This window comes from Myotis myotis, unplaced genomic scaffold (genome assembly GCF_014108235.1).
Source record: "Myotis myotis isolate mMyoMyo1 unplaced genomic scaffold, mMyoMyo1.p scaffold_m19_p_4, whole genome shotgun sequence".
NCBI lineage: Eukaryota > Metazoa > Chordata > Mammalia > Chiroptera > Vespertilionidae > Myotis > Myotis myotis.
Genome location: NW_023416346.1, coordinates 52998163 through 53013875, shown reverse-complemented (window position 1 = coordinate 53013875; position 15713 = coordinate 52998163). Strand labels below are relative to the sequence as shown.

Below are 15713 nucleotides of genomic sequence, written 5' to 3'. Positions count from 1 at the left end.
TACTGAAGCATTGATTGAATGATGATTTTTTGAGCTCAAAACTACAGTTATATTAAAAGAACAATGTGGTCCCAAAAGCACAAACAAGTTTCTTTCCTGACACTTCCTGTTTCCTCTTATACTTGTGGCCACTACTTTCATCAAAGAAATATCAAATAATATCCACTCAGGATTCAGCAGGGTTATTAAGGTTCTGTTTAGTAAAATACACATCCAAGTTCCTATTTAGGCTTAAAGGGAGGTTTGGGGACAGGATTAGGTTTTACCTTTTTCCTTTGACTCTCAGATGTTCATTACCTCAAGATTTCTTCTCCTACTGTTGGGGGTAGCACTTCCTTTATTTCCTGAATATTCACTTTCCTAATACATATGTGATTTGCTCTCTTCTCCTGTTGCCATGGCAGTGTTTGAAGAACTTTTGACATAAACAGCTCATCCTATGTTGGTAATACAACCCCCCTCCCCCCAATCGCTGCATATTGGTTTGATCCTTAGATGTCTAGGTTCTTTATGACAATCTGGGGCTTGTACTTTGTATGTATGTCTCACTTTCATATTTTATTATTTTACTTTATTAATTTTATTTTTCCCATCACCATTTATTCCCCCTATAATCTCTTCCACCTGCCCACACTCCTTCCCTCCATACTAGGTGTATCGGTTAATAATGTGGATTTTGTAATCAAAGAAAACACAATAACTTCAAGAGAAACATCAGAAGTGCTTTATTCAAAATAATGTCCATCGCTAGCTACACATTTCTCCCATCTTTCAGGTAATTTGTGGATACCGTCCCAAAAGAACTTTTCTTGTTTTGAGGCAAACCATTCAGAGATCCAATTTTCCACTTCTTCATATGTTTTGCAGTGCTGCTCAGAAAAGTGCGTGTGCCATCGATTGAAACAAGTGGTAATCTGAAGGAGCAAGGTCTGGTGAATATAACAGGTGAATATATACTTCCCAGGCAAGATTTTTTAACGTGTCTTTAACTGGTTTTGAAGTGTGTGATGGTGTGTCAACATAAAGCAAAATTACTTTGCCATGTCTTCTGGCCTATCCTGATTGTTTCACAATCAAAGCATGGTTCAAATTATTTGTTGTTGGTAGCGATCAGTATTAACGGTTTCACCTGGTTTTAGAAGCTCATAATACACCACACCTTCCTGATCCCACCAAACACAGAGCATTATCTTCTTTCCGAAGCAATTTGGCCTTGTAGTCGATGTTGATGGTTGACCTGGATCAACCCATTATTTTGTGCGTTTGGGATTCTCAAAATAAATCCACTTTTCATCGCCAGTCAAAATTTGATGCCAAAAAGAATTTCATAAACTGATGAACAAAAATAGATACAGAGGCAGAGTAGCATCGAACAGACTGTCAAACTACAGCGGGAAGGCCAGGGAGGGTTGGTGGGGGGGGGGGCGGTAAGAGATCAACTGAAGGACATGTATGCATGCATATAAGCATAACCAATGGACACAAGACACTGGGGGGTAGGGGAGGCTGGGGGAAGGTCAAGGGGGAAGAAAGGAGACATATGTACTACTCTTTGTAATACTTTAAGCAATAAAACAAAATTTTTAAAAAAGACTTTCTTTCGTGCTGCTGAAGCAACATTTTACTGATGACTTTTCGGTTTTCCATTTGTCTTTCATTCAGTTGATGTGGCACCCATGTTCCTTCCTTTAAAATCTTTCCCATTGCTTGTAAATGATCAGAAATTGTTTGCTGAGCAACGTTTAATTTTTCTGCAAGTTGTTTTTGAGTTTGACACGAATCTTCATCCAATAATGCTTGTAACTGTTGGTCTTCAAACTTTTTCGGTTGACCTGGACGTTCTTTGTCTTTCACATCGAAACCATCACTTTTAAAGCATTTAAACCAGCGTTCACAAGTATCTTGAGATGGAGCATGTTCACCATAAGCTTCCCGAAGTATTCAGCAGCACTTTTCTTCAAAATAAAGTAATGAATTAAAACTTTCTGCAAATGTTCTTTTTTTTGTTTTGTTTTTGACATGAAATTCAACATTTTTAAGCATAAAAATATCTATGATGTTAACACCTTCAGCAAATTTGACATGGGAAGTTTTGAAGCTTGCTGTCAATACAACAAAATAGCATACATATCAAATCACATATATATCAACATTTATGTAACTCCATCTAGTGAAAAAAATCCTCATTATTAACCACTACACCTAGTAATCACCACACTGTTGTTCCTGTCTATGAGTTCTTCCTCTTTTTTCTTTTTTCACTCAATCCCTCCCACAACACTCTCCCCCACCAGAGCTGTTTGCCTGCTCTCTATCTCTAAATCTGTCTCTATTTTGCTTTTTAGTCCAGTCTGTTCATTAAATTCCACATATGAGTGAAATTGCATGGTACTTATCGTTCTCAGACTAACTTATTTCACTTAGCATAATGTTCTCCAGGTCCATCCATGCTATCACAAAGGGTAATACTTCCTTCCTTTTTATAGTCGAGTAGTGTCTTATTGTGTAAATGTACCATAGATGTTTTATTTACTCATACTGTTGGACACTTGGGCTACTTTAAAATCTTGGTTATTGTAAATAATGCTGCAATGAACATAGGGGTGCATATATTCTTTCAAATTAGTGTTTCAAGCTTTTTCAGATATATTCCCAAAAGTGGAATTTTGGGTCAGAAGGCAGTTCCATTTTTAATTATTTGAGGTAACTCCATACTGCTTTCCACAGTGGCTCCATCAATCTGCAGACCTACCAACAGTACATAAGAGTTCCCTTTTCTCCACATCCTCGCCAACACTTGTTGGTTTATTGATGATAGCCATTCTGACAGGTATTAGGTGATATCTCATTGTGGTTTTAGTTTGCATCTCTCTGATGATTAGTGGTGTTGAGCATCTTTTCATATGTCTATTGGTCATCTGTACGTCCCCTTTGGAGAAGTGTCTATTTAGGTCCTTTGCCCATTTTTTAACTGGATTTTTTTTTGTGGGGTTTTTTTGGTGTTCAGTTTTATAAGTTCTTTATAAATTTTGGATATTAACCCTTATCAGATGTATTGGTGGATATATTGTCCCCTTTAGTGGGTTGTCTTTTCATTTTGTTGATGATTTCCTTTGCTGTGCAAAAACATTTTAGTTTGATGCAGTACCACTTGTTTATTTTTTCTTTTGTTGTCCTCACCCAAGGAGATATATACGAAAAAATATTGCTATGAGAAATGACTGAGATTTTACTGCCTATGTTTTTAAAAATATTTTATTGGTTTTTTACAGAGAGGAAGGGAGAGGGACAGAGAGTTAGAAACATCGATGAGAAAGACCGATCAGCTGCCTCCTGCACACCTCTTACTGGGGATGTGCTTGCAACCAAGGTACATGCCCTTGACTGGAATTAAACCTGGGACCCTTCAGTCCGCAGGCCGATGCTCTATCCACTGAGCCAAACCAGTTAGGGCATTTACTGCCTATGTTTTCTTCTAGGATTTTTATGGTTTTGAGTCTAAGTCTTTAACTTAAGTCTTTAATCCATTTTGAGTTTATTCTTGTGTCTGGTATAAGAAGTGATATAGTTTATTTTTTTTTCTTTTGCATGTATCTCCAATTTTCCCAGCACCATTTATTAACTAGACTATCTTTAGCCCATTATATGTTTTTTCCTCCTTTGTCAAATATTAAGTGACTATAAAGGAGTGGGCTTATTTGGGGGCTCTCTATTCTGCTCCATTCATCTATATATCTGTCTTTATGCCACTACCATACTATTATTATTATTATTATTATTATTATTATTATTATTATTATATTATTATTATAGCGTGATTCCTCCCACTTTGTTTTTCTTACTCAAAATCACTGTTGCTATTCAGGATCTTTTGTGGTTCCATATCTATTCTTGGAATATTTGTTCTAGTTCGTGAAATACTTGATTGGTATCTTGATAGGAATTGCATTGAATCTGTAGACTACTTTGGGCAGTATGGAGATTTTAATGATTTTAATACTATCTATCAATGAACACCGTATATGTTTCCACTTATTTGTATCTTCTTCAATTTATTTCTTCAGTGCCTTAAAATTTTCTGAGTACAGGTCCTTTACTTTCTTTATTTCTAGGTATTTTATTCTTTTTAAAGCAGTTGTGAATCAGATTGTCTTCTTAATTTCCCTTTCTGATAGTTAATTATTAATTCATGAAAATGCAACAGATTTCTGGATATTTATTTTGTATCCTGCTACTTTACTGAATTCATTTATAGTTTTTGGTGAAATCTTTAGAGTTCAGTATCAAGTCATCAGCAAATAATAACAGTTTTACTTCTTCCTTTTCAATTTGGATGCCTTCTATTTCTTGTTATTGTCTAAATGCTGTGGCTAGAACTTCCAGTGCTATGTTGAATAAGAGTGGTAAAAGTGGACATCTCTGTCTTGTTCCTGATCTTATAAGGGAATGCTTGTAGTTTTTCCCCATTGAGTATGATGTTGGCTGTGGGGTTGCCATATATGGTCTTTATAAAGTTGAGGTATGTTCCCTCTATTTCAAATTTTCTGAGACTTTTTATCATAAATGGGTGCAGGATCTTATATAAATCTTTTTCTGCCTCTATTGGTATGAGCATGTGGTTTTTATTCTTCATTTTGTTTCTGTGGTGTATCACATTTATTGTTTTGCAGATACTGTACCAACCTTGCATCCCCAGAATAAATCTCACTTGATCATGGTATATGATCCTTTCAATGTATTGCTGGATTAGGTTTGCTAATATTTTGTTGAGGATTTTAGCCTCTATGTTCATCAGGGATATTGGCGTATAATTTTCTTTCTTTGTCATGTCTTTATCTGATTTTGGAATTAGGATAATGTTGTCTTCATAAAATGAGCTTGGGAGTCTTACGTCCTCTTGAATTCTTCGGAATAGTTTGAGAGCAATAAGTGTTAGTTTTCTTTGAATGTTTGGTAAAATTCACCTGTAAGCCATCCAGTCCAGGGCTTTGGTTTGTTGGGAGTTTTCTGATTACTGCTTTACTTTCACTAGTTGCAATCTGTTTACTAGTATTCAGAGCCTCCGATTCTTCTTCATTTAGTTTTGGAAAATTGTATGTTTCTAGGAATTTATCCATTTTTTGCAGATTGTCCAATTTGTTGGTAGATAGTTGTTCACAATATTTTCTTACAATCCTTTGTATTTCTTTGGTGTCAGTTGTTACTTCTCTTTGGTTTCTGATGTTATTTATTTGGGTCCACCCTCCTTTTTTTCTAGATGAGTCTGGTTAAAGGTTTGTCAATCTTGCTTACATTCTCAAAGAATCAGCTCCTGGTTTCATTGATTTTGGGGGGATATTTTTAAGACTCTCATTTATTTCTGTGCTGATCTTTATTATTTCCACCCTTCTACTCAGTCTGGGTTTTGTTTGCTGCTCTTTCTCAAGTTCCTTTAAGTGTAAAGTTAGAATGTTTATTTGAACTTTTTCTTGTTTCTTGAAATAGGTCTGTAATGCTATGACTTTACCTCTCAGGACTGATTTCCCTGAGTCCTATGGACTTTGGGTAGCTATTTTATTAATTTTCATTTGTTTCCAGGTATTTTTATTTCTTTGTTAACCCATTTATTATTTACTAACATGTTATTTAGCCTCCATGTCTTTGTGTGTTTTTCGGTTTTCTTCTTGTGATTGTGTTCAAGGCTGTTTGTGTTCATGAGTTTCAGTTTTATATCCCATATATGAGTGAAATCATATGGTTCTTAGCTTTTTCTAACTAATTTATTTCACTTAGCATAATGTTCTGAAGGTCCATCAATGTTGTTGCAAATGGCACTATTACATACTTACTTATGGCTGAGTAGTATTCTGTTGTGTATATGTAGCACATCTTCTTTATCTAGTCCTCTGTAGCAGGACATGTTGGTTGTTTCCATGTCTTGACCACTGTGAATAATGCTGCAGTGAACATAGGGTTGCATATATCTTTGTGATACATGCTTTCGAGTTTTTTGGGTATATACCCAGGACCAGGATTGCTGGGTCATAGGTAGCTCTATTCTTAATTTTTTGAGGAACTTCAGACTGATTTTCAGACTGGTTATACCAGTCTACATTCCCACTCACAGTGAATGAAGGTTGCCTTTACTCCACAACCTCTCCAACACTTCTTATTGTGTGTCTTGTTGATAATAGCCACTCTAACAGGTATGGCGTGGTATCTCATTGTAGTTTTGATTTCTCTAATTGCTAGTGAGGTTGAACATCTTTTCATATATCTATTGACTGTTCATATGTCTTTTGGGAAGAGGTGTATTTTCAGGTCCTCTACCCACTTTCTGATTGGGTTGTTTGTTTGGTATTGAGTTTTTTTTTTTTTATTGCTTAAAGTATTACAAAGGGTATTACATATGTGTCCATTTTATCCCCCCGCCCTAGACAGTCCCCTAGCCTCCCCTATCCCCAGTTCTTTATATATTTTGGAAATTAAACCTTTGTCAGAACTGCTATTTGCAAATATCATCTCCTATCTCGTTGGTTGCCTCTTTGTTTTGTTATCAGTTTCTTTTGCTGTGGAGAAGCTGTTTAGTTTTATATAATCTCATTCATTTATTTTTGCTTATTACTTTCCTTACCTTTGGGGTCAAATTCACAAAATGTTCTCTATGACAAAGTTTCATAAATTTGGTACCTATATTTTCTTCTATGTAACTTACAGTATTAAGTCTTATATTTAGGTCTTTGATCCATTTTGAATTAATTTTTGTACATGAAGATAAACTATAATCCAGTTTCATTCTTTTGCATATGGTTTTCCCACCACCATTTATTGGAGATAGTATCTATACTCCCTTATATGTTTATGGCTCCTTTGGCAAAAATTATGGGTCCACATTAATATGGTTTTATAGCTGGGCTCTATATTCTGTTTCATTGATCTGTGTGTCTGTTTCTCTGTGAATAGCATATTCTTTTGATTATCATAGCTCTGTAGTATAATTTGAAGTCAGGTAGTGTGATACCTACAGCTTCATTCTTTATTTTTTATGATGATTTTTTTGTGCTATTTCTTTAAAAAATGAATTGAGATTTTGATGGGGATTGCATTAAATATGTATATTGCTTTGGGTAAAATGGCCATTTTAACTATGTTGATTTTTCTAATCCATAAGCATGGGATATTTTTCCATTTTGTTGTCTTTTTCAATCTCTTTAAATAATGCTTTGTAATTCTCAGTATATAGGTCTTTCATGTTCTTTGTTAAGTTTGTTCCTAGGTATTTTATTCTTTTGGTTGCAATTGAAAAATAAATTGTTGTGTGTTTTTTTCATTTCTTTCTATGAAGTTTTGTTGTTAGCGTGCAGGAAGGCAATAGATTTTTGTACCTTGATTTTGTATCCTGCAACTTGACTGTATTTAAGTATTGTTTCTAATAGTTTTGTGGTGGATCTCTAGGGTCTTCTATGTATATAATCATGTCACCCATAAAAAGTGACAGTTTTACTTCTTCCTTTCCAATTAGGATGCCTTTTATTTCTTTTTCTTGCCTTATTGCTCTGGCTAGGACTTCCAGCACTATGTTGAATATGAGTGGTGAGAGTGGACATCCTTGTCTTGTTCTTGATCTTAGAGGAAAAGCTTTCAATTTTTCACCTTCAAGTATGATATTAGATGAGGATTTATCATATGTGGCCTTTATTATGTTGAGGTACATTCCTTCTATTCCTATTTTTTATTGAGTGTTTTAATCATAAGCAGATGTTGTATCCTATGAAATCCTTTTTCTGCATCTATTTTTAAGATTATATGTTTTTTATCCTTCTTTTAATGTGGTGTATTACATTGATTTATTTGTGTATGTTAAACCATCTTTGTGCCATGGAATGAACCCCACTTAATTGGAATATATATTTTTTAATGTATTATTATATTCCACTTGCTAGTATTTTGTTTAGGATTTTTGCATCTGTAGTCATCGGATGTATTTCTCTGTAGTTTCCATTTTTTTGTGTTATCCTTCCCAGGTTTCGGTAAATGGGTTATATTGGCTTCATAAAATGTGTTAGGGAGTATTACCTCTTCTTCATTTTTTTTTTTTTGGAAAAAATTGAGATATAGGTTTTAAATCTTCTGTAAATGTTTGGTAGAATTCACTAGCAAAGTCATCGGTCCTGAATGTTTTTTTGGGGGAGGTTTTTGATGGTTGTTTCAATTTACTCAATGCTGATTGGTCTATTTAGATTTTCCAATTCTTCATGACTTAATCTACAAATGTTATATATTTTGAGGAACTTATCCATTCCTTCTAGGTTGAATTTGGTGGCATATAATCTTTCATAGTATACTAGTATGATCCTTTGTATATCTGTAATATCTGTGGTGACTTCTCCAATCTCATTTATGATTTTGTTTATATGGGTCTTTTCCACTTTTTCCTTAGTGAGTTTAGCCATGGGTTTGTCAATTTTATTAATCTTTTCAAAGAACCAGCTCTTTGTTTTATTAATTTTGGTATAGTCTTTTGTTTTCTATTTCATTCAATTCTGCTCTATTTTTTATTATTTCCCTTCTTCTGCTGACTTTGGTTTGCTTTTGCTATTATTTTTCTAGTTTATTAAAGATGTGAGGTTAGGTTGTTTACTTGGGATTTTTCTTTCTTGAGCTAGGCCTGTAATGATATAAACTTCCCTATTATTAATGCTTTTGTTGCATCCCAGAAATTTTGACATGTTGTACTGTCATTATCATTTGTCTCTAAATATCTTTTGATCTCATCTTTCATTTCTTCTTTCATCCAGTCATTTTTTTTTTAAACCTGTCTTCTTTCCAGGGTTTTTTTATTTTTATTTTTTTATTTTATTGGTTTTTTACAGAGAGGAAGGGAGAGAGATAGAGAGTTAGAAACATCGATGAGAGAGAAACATCGATCAGCTGCCTCCTGCACACTCCCCACTGGGGATGTGCTCACAAACAAGGTACATGCCCTTGACCAGAATTGAACCTGGGACCCTTGAGTCCGCAGGCAGACACTCTATCCACTGAGCCAAACCGGATAGGGCATGATCCAGTCATTTTTAGTAGTATGTTGTTTAATCTCCACATATGTGTGAGTTTCTTTACTTTCATTTTGCAGTTGATTTCTAATTTCAAGGCATCATAGTCAGAGAATATTCTTGGTATAATTTTAATTTTCTTGAATTTGTTTATGCTAGTTTTGTGACCCAACATATGGTCTATCCTTGAGAATGTTTCATGTGCATGGAGAAGAATGTACAATCTGGTATTTTGGGATGAAAAGTTCTTTAAGTGTCAATTATGTTCATTTGGTCTAGTGCGTTATTTACGGCTGATATATTTTTTTATTGATTTACTGTTTGGTGGTTCCAGTAGAGATGTCAATGGAGTATTAAGGTTCCCAACCATGATTGTGATTTGATATGTTTCTCCCTTTAGTTCTGTGAGTAGTCGTTTTATATATTTTGGTGCTTCCTGGTTGGGTGGATATATATTAAGAAGTGTTATGTTGTGTGTGTGAGTTTGTTTTTTTAATGTACTGTCCCCTTTATAATTATAAAATGTCCATTTTTGTCTCTTGTCAACTTTATTTGTCAGATATAACTATGGCTACACCTGCTTTTCTGTGGATGTTATTTGCTTGGAGAGTCATTTTCCACCCTTTTATTTGGAATCTACATTTGTCTTTGAAGTTTAGATGTGTCTTTTGTAGGCAGCATATGGTTGGGTTTTGTTTTCTTGATCCACTCTGTTACTCTATGCCTCTTTATTGGTGAATTTAGACCATTTACATTAAGGGTAGTTATTGATGTATGAGGATTTCCTATAGCCATTTTATCTTTTGTTTTCTGGTAGCTCTGTGCCTCCATTGGTTATTTTCCTTTGTGTTTTTGTCTGTTGTTTTTATTTGGTACTATTCCATACCTCTCTCCTCTGTTTCCTCTTTCTTTAAGCTATCTGTCCTGGTTTGGGGATTTTTGTGTGTGGTTACCATTAGGTTTTTAAAAAATAAACTTGCATATATAAAGTATTTTTTTTTTCTTTTGAGTGCATCTGATCCTCATCCTCCTTTGCCAGTTCAGAAATTTTTATGGTTTTGTCGTTACAAATCCCTTTTTACACTGTAAGTTTTTTGGTGATATTAATCATAGTGTTATGACCTTATGTTCTTTGTTTCAGGAAGAATGACTCCATTGAGTATTTCCTGCAATGGAGGTTTTCTGTTGATAAAATCCCTCAGCTTCTGTATGTCTGGGAACGTCTTTATTTCACCTTCATTTTTAAAGGATAATTTTGCTGGATATTTTATTTGTGCCTGGTAATCTCTCTCTTTCAGATGTCTGAATATTTGCTTCCATTGTCTTCTGGATTTCAGAGTTTCTGCTGAGAAGTTGGACGAAATTCCGATAGGTTTTCCTTTGTATATCACGTCCTCCTTTTCTGGCCTGCTTTGAGAATTTTTTCTTTGTCATTAATTTTTAATAGTTTTAATACGAAGTGCCTTGGAGAGGGTTTCTTTGGATTTAGGTAACAAGGTGTTCTTTTTTCTTCTTAGATTTGAGGATCTAGTTTTTTCCATAGGTTTGGGAAGTTCTCATCCACTTTTTGTTTCAATAGACCCCCTGTTCCGTTCTCTCTCTCTTCCTCTTCTGTCATGACTATTATTCTAATATTGCTTTCTCTCATGGAATCATATAGTTCTCATAGACCTCTTTCATTTTTCTCTATGCTCAGGTCTCTCTCTTCTTGTCTAAGTCATTTGTATATTCCTATCTTAAATATCTCTAATTCTTTCCTCTATCTGGCTGGCTCTGTTTCCTATGCTCAGTACTTTACTCTTTTTTATGATTTAATTACCTTTTTCAATGTTTAAAATTTTATGTATGTCTCCTTTCCCCCCAATTGACAACCCCCAGTCATTCCTGCCACTGGAAAGCCCCCATTTCCCCAGTGTATCTGTCCATTGGTTATGCTAATATGCATGCATACAAGTCCTTTGGTTTCTCTCTAACCTCCTCCCTTCCCTACCATTTGTCTCTGTATCTATTTTTGTTCAACAAATTATGTTGATCATTATATCCCACATATGAGTGAGATCATGTGATATTTATCTTTCTCTGACTGGCTTATTTTACTAACAATGCTCTTCAGTTCCATCCATGCTGTTGCAAATGGTAAAAGTTCCTTCTTTTTTATAGCAGCACTAGAGGCCTGATGCACAAAAATTTGTGCACTCAGGGGGGTGTCCCCTCAGTCTGGCCTATGCCCTCTTGCAGTCTGGGACCCTTAGAAGGATGTCTACCTGCTGGCTTATGCCCTCTCCCTGGGGGATTGGGCCTAAGCTGGCAGTCAGACATCCCTCTGGCAGCCCAGTAGCCCTCAGGGTATGTCCACTTACCAGCAGGGAACAGACGTAAGCTGCAGTCAGACATCCTTAGTGCTGCTGAGGAGGCGGGAGAGGATCCCGCCACCACCGCTGTGCTGGCAGCCATCAGCCTGGCTTGGGGCTGAGCAGAGCTCCTGCTGTGTGAGCACACTGACCACCAGAGGACAGCTCCTGCATTGAGCATCTGCCCTCTGGTGGTCAGGATGTGTCATAGTGACCAGTCATTCCCAGTCATTCTGCTGTTAGGGTCAATTTGCATATTACCCTTTTATTATATAGGATAGAGGCCTGGTGCATCGGTGGGGGCCGGCTGGTTTGCCCTGAAGAGTGTCCCGGATCAGGGTGGGGGTCCCACTCGGGTGCCTGGCCAGCCTGGGTGAGGGGCTGATGGCTGTTTGCAGGCTGGTCAAGCCCCCCTCCAGTGGGGACCCTCACCCCATGGAGGTTTGGCCAGACTGGGGGAGGAGCTGATGGCTGTTTTCAGGCTGGCCACACCCCTTTTAGGGTATGGGGTCCCCACTGGGGTGCCTGGCCAGTCTGGATGAGGGGCTGAGGGCCATTTTCAGGCTGGCCAAGCCCCCCGGCGATGGAAGCTCCCAGCCTCTCCTTTTTATCGTTTTTTTTTTTTAAATTCTGGGATTTATTTACCTTCTATAATTGAAACTTTGTAGCCTTGAGTGGAGCTCAGAGCCGGCCAGGGTGGGGGAAGCTTGGCTTCTTCCATCACCAGGGGCAACCCAAGCCTCCTGCTCGCTCCAGCTCTGTGGTCACAGCCGGCTGAAAGCAGGTATCTGGGGTTTATTTGTCTTCTACAATTGAAACTTTGTTGCCTTGAGTGGAGCTCAGAGCCGGCTGCGGCAGGCGGGAAGCTTGGCTTCCTCCATCACTGGACAACCAAGCCTCCTGCGTGCTCCAGCTCCATGGCTGCTGGCTGCCATCTTGGTTGGGTTAATTTGCACATAGTCACTCTGATTGGCTGGTGGGCGTGGCTTAAGGTGAAGCGAAGGTACAGTCAATTTGCATGTCTGTATTTTATTAGTGTAGATAGTATTCCATTGTGTAGATGTAGCACAGTTTTTTAATCCACTCATCTACTGGTGGGCACTTAGGCTGTTTCCAAGTCTTAGCTAATGTAAATTGTGCTGCTATGAACATAGGGGTGCATATATCCTTTCTGATTGGTGTTTTTCGTTTCTTGGGATATAGTCCTAGAAGTGGGATTACTGGGTGAAATGGAAGTTCCATTTTTAACTATATGAGGAAACTCCATACTGTCTTCCACAGTGGCTGCACCAGTCTGCATTCCCACCAGCAGTGCATGAGGGTCCCTTTTTCTCCACATCCTTACCAGCACTTGTTTGCTGATGATAGCCATTCTGATAGGTGTGAGATGGTATCTCGTTGTTTTGATTTGCATCTCTCAGATTAGAGACTTTGAGCATGTTTTCATATGTCTGTGGGCCTTCTGTATGTCCTCTTACAAAAAGTGTCTATTTAGGTCCTTTGCCCATTTTTTGATTGAATCATTTATCTTCCTTTTGTTAAGTTGCATGAGTTCTCTGTCAGTTTTGGAGATTAAACCCTTATTGGAAATAACATTGGCTAATATATCCTCCCATGCAGTGGGCTTTCTTGTTGTTTTGTTGATAGTTTCTTTTGCTGTGCAGAGCTTTTTATTTTGATGTAGTCCCATTTGTTTATTTTCTCCTTAGTTTCCATTGCCCTAAGACAGTGATGGCGAACCTATGATACGCGTGTCAGAGGTGACATGTGAACTCATTTTTTAGGTTGATTTTTATTTGTTAAATGGCATTTAAATATATAAAATAAATATCAAAAATATAAGTCTTTGTTTTACTATGGTTGCAAATATCAAAAAATTTCTATATGTGACACGGCACCAGAGTTAAGTTAGGGTTTTTCAAAATGCTGACATGCCGAGCTCAAAAGGCTCGTCATCACTGCCCTAGGAGCTGTGTCTGTAAAGATATTGCTACAACATATGTCTGCTATTTTGCTGCCTATGGAGTCTTGTAGGATTTTTATGGTTACCCATCTTACATTTATGTCCTTTAGCCATTTTGAGTTTGTTTTTGTGTATGGTTTAAGTTGGTGATCTAGTTCCATTTGTTTTTTGCATGTATCTGACCAAATTTCCCAGCACCATTTATTAAAGAGACTGTATTGACTCCATTGTATGCTCCTGGCTCCTTTGTCAAATATTAATTGAGCATAATGGCTTGGGTCAATTTATGGGTTCTCTGTTCTGTTCCATTGGTCTATATGTTTGTTCTTATGCCAGTACCATGCAGTTTTGAGAGCTGTGGCTTGTAATATAGCTTGATATCTGGTATTGTGATCCCTCCAACTTTGTTCTTCTTTCTCAGGATTGCTGTGGCTATTTGGGGTCTTTATTTATTCCAGGTGATTTTTTGGAGAATTTGTTCTAGATCTTTGAAATATGCCATTGGTATTTTAATGGGGATTTCATTAAATCTGTAAATTCCTTTGGGTAGTATGGACATTTTAATGATGTTGATTCTACCAATACATAAATATGGTATGTTCTTCTGTTTGTTTATGTCTTCCTCTATCTCTTTTTTTCAATGTCCTATAGTTTCCAAGTATGGGTCTTTTATGTCCTTAGTTAGGTTTATTCTTAGGTATTTTAATTTTTTTGGTGCAATGGAAAATGGGATTGTTTTTAAGCTTCTCTTTCTGTGAGTTCATGATGGGTGTATAAAAAGGCCATAGATTTCTGGATGTTAATTTTGTATCCTGCTACATTGCCAGATTCATTTGTTAGGTCTAATAGTTCTTTGATGGAGTGTTTGGGGTTTTCTACATATAGTATCATGTCATTTGTGAATAAGGACAGTTCAACTTCTTCTTTTCCAATTTGAATCGCTTTTATTTCTTCATCTTGTCTGACCGCTATATCTAGAACTTCCAGTACTATATAGAACAGGATTGGTAAAAGTGGGCATCCCTGTCTTGTTCCTGTTCTTAGGAGAAATGAGTTTAGTTTTTTCCCATTGAGTATGATGTTGGCTGTAGGTTTGTCATATAAGGCTTTTATTATGTTGAGGTATGATCCCTCAATTCCCACTTTTCTAAGATTTTTTATCAAGAAAGGGTGTTGGATTTTGTCAAATGCTTTTTCTGCATTGATTGATATGATTATGTGATTCTTGTCTCTCACTTTGTTTATGTGATGTATCACATTTTTTGATTTGCAGATATTGTACCATCCTTGCATCCCCGGAATAAATCCCACTTGGTCATGATGTATGATCTCTCTAATGTAATGCTGAATCTGATTTGCTAGAATTTTGTTGAAGATTTTAGCATCTATGTTCGTCAAGCACATTGGCCTGTAGTTCTCTTTCTTTGTGGTGTCTTTATCTGGTTTTGGGATTAGGGTAATGCTGACTTCATAGAAAGAGCTTGGAAGTGTGCCTTCCTCTTGAATGTTTTGAAATAGTCTGGGTAGGATAGGTTTTAGTTCTTCTTTGAATGCTTGGTAGAATTCCTCTGTAAAGCTATCCAGACCAGTGCTTTTGTTTGCTGGAAGATTTTTGATCGCTTTCTCAATTTATTTGGTAATTATTGGCCTATTCAGGTTTTTTTATTCTTCCTGATTGAGTTTTGGGAACTTGTATTTTTCTAAGAAAATGTCCATTTCGTCCAGGTTGTCCATTTTGTTGGAATAGAGTTGTTTATAGTATTTTTTCATTATCATTTGTATTTCTGAGAGATCGGTTGTTACTTCAACTCTTTCATTTCTGATTTTCTTTATTTGGGTCCTCTCTCTTTGCTTCTTGTTGAGCCTGGCTAGAGGATCATCAATCTTGTTTATCCTTTCAAAGAACCAGCTCTTGGTTTTGTTGATATTTGTATTGTTTTTTGGTCTTTATGTCATTTATCTCTGCTCTGATCTTTATTATTTCCTTCCTTCTGGCTAGGCTGGTCTTTTCTTGTTTCTCTCTTTCTACCTCTTTGAGTTGTAAGGTTAGAAATGTTATTACCGTTGTTTCTTGTTTTTTTTTTGAGATAGGCCTGTAGACCTATGTACTTCCCTCTCAAGACTGCTTTCACCATGTCCCATACATTTTGGATTGTTTTGTTTTCATTGTCATTTGTTGCCACGATACTTTTTATTTCTTCTTTGATCTCATTGGTAACCCAATCATTGTTTAATAGCATGCTATTTAGCCTCCGGGTGTTTGATTTTTTTCATTGTTTTTATTGTAGTTGATTTCTTATATTATGCCATTGTGATCTGAGAAGATGCTTGATATGATTTGTATCTTCTTGAATTTGAAGAGACTTT

At 36.5% G+C, this 15713-nt stretch overlaps 1 protein-coding gene across 3 annotated transcripts in view; it reads right to left on the bottom strand.

The window, feature by feature from the left end:
• COL4A6 (collagen type IV alpha 6 chain) overlaps nt 1-15713 on the bottom strand; it is a 398864-nt gene that overhangs the window by 64940 nt on the left and 318211 nt on the right. The window lies entirely within an intron of this gene.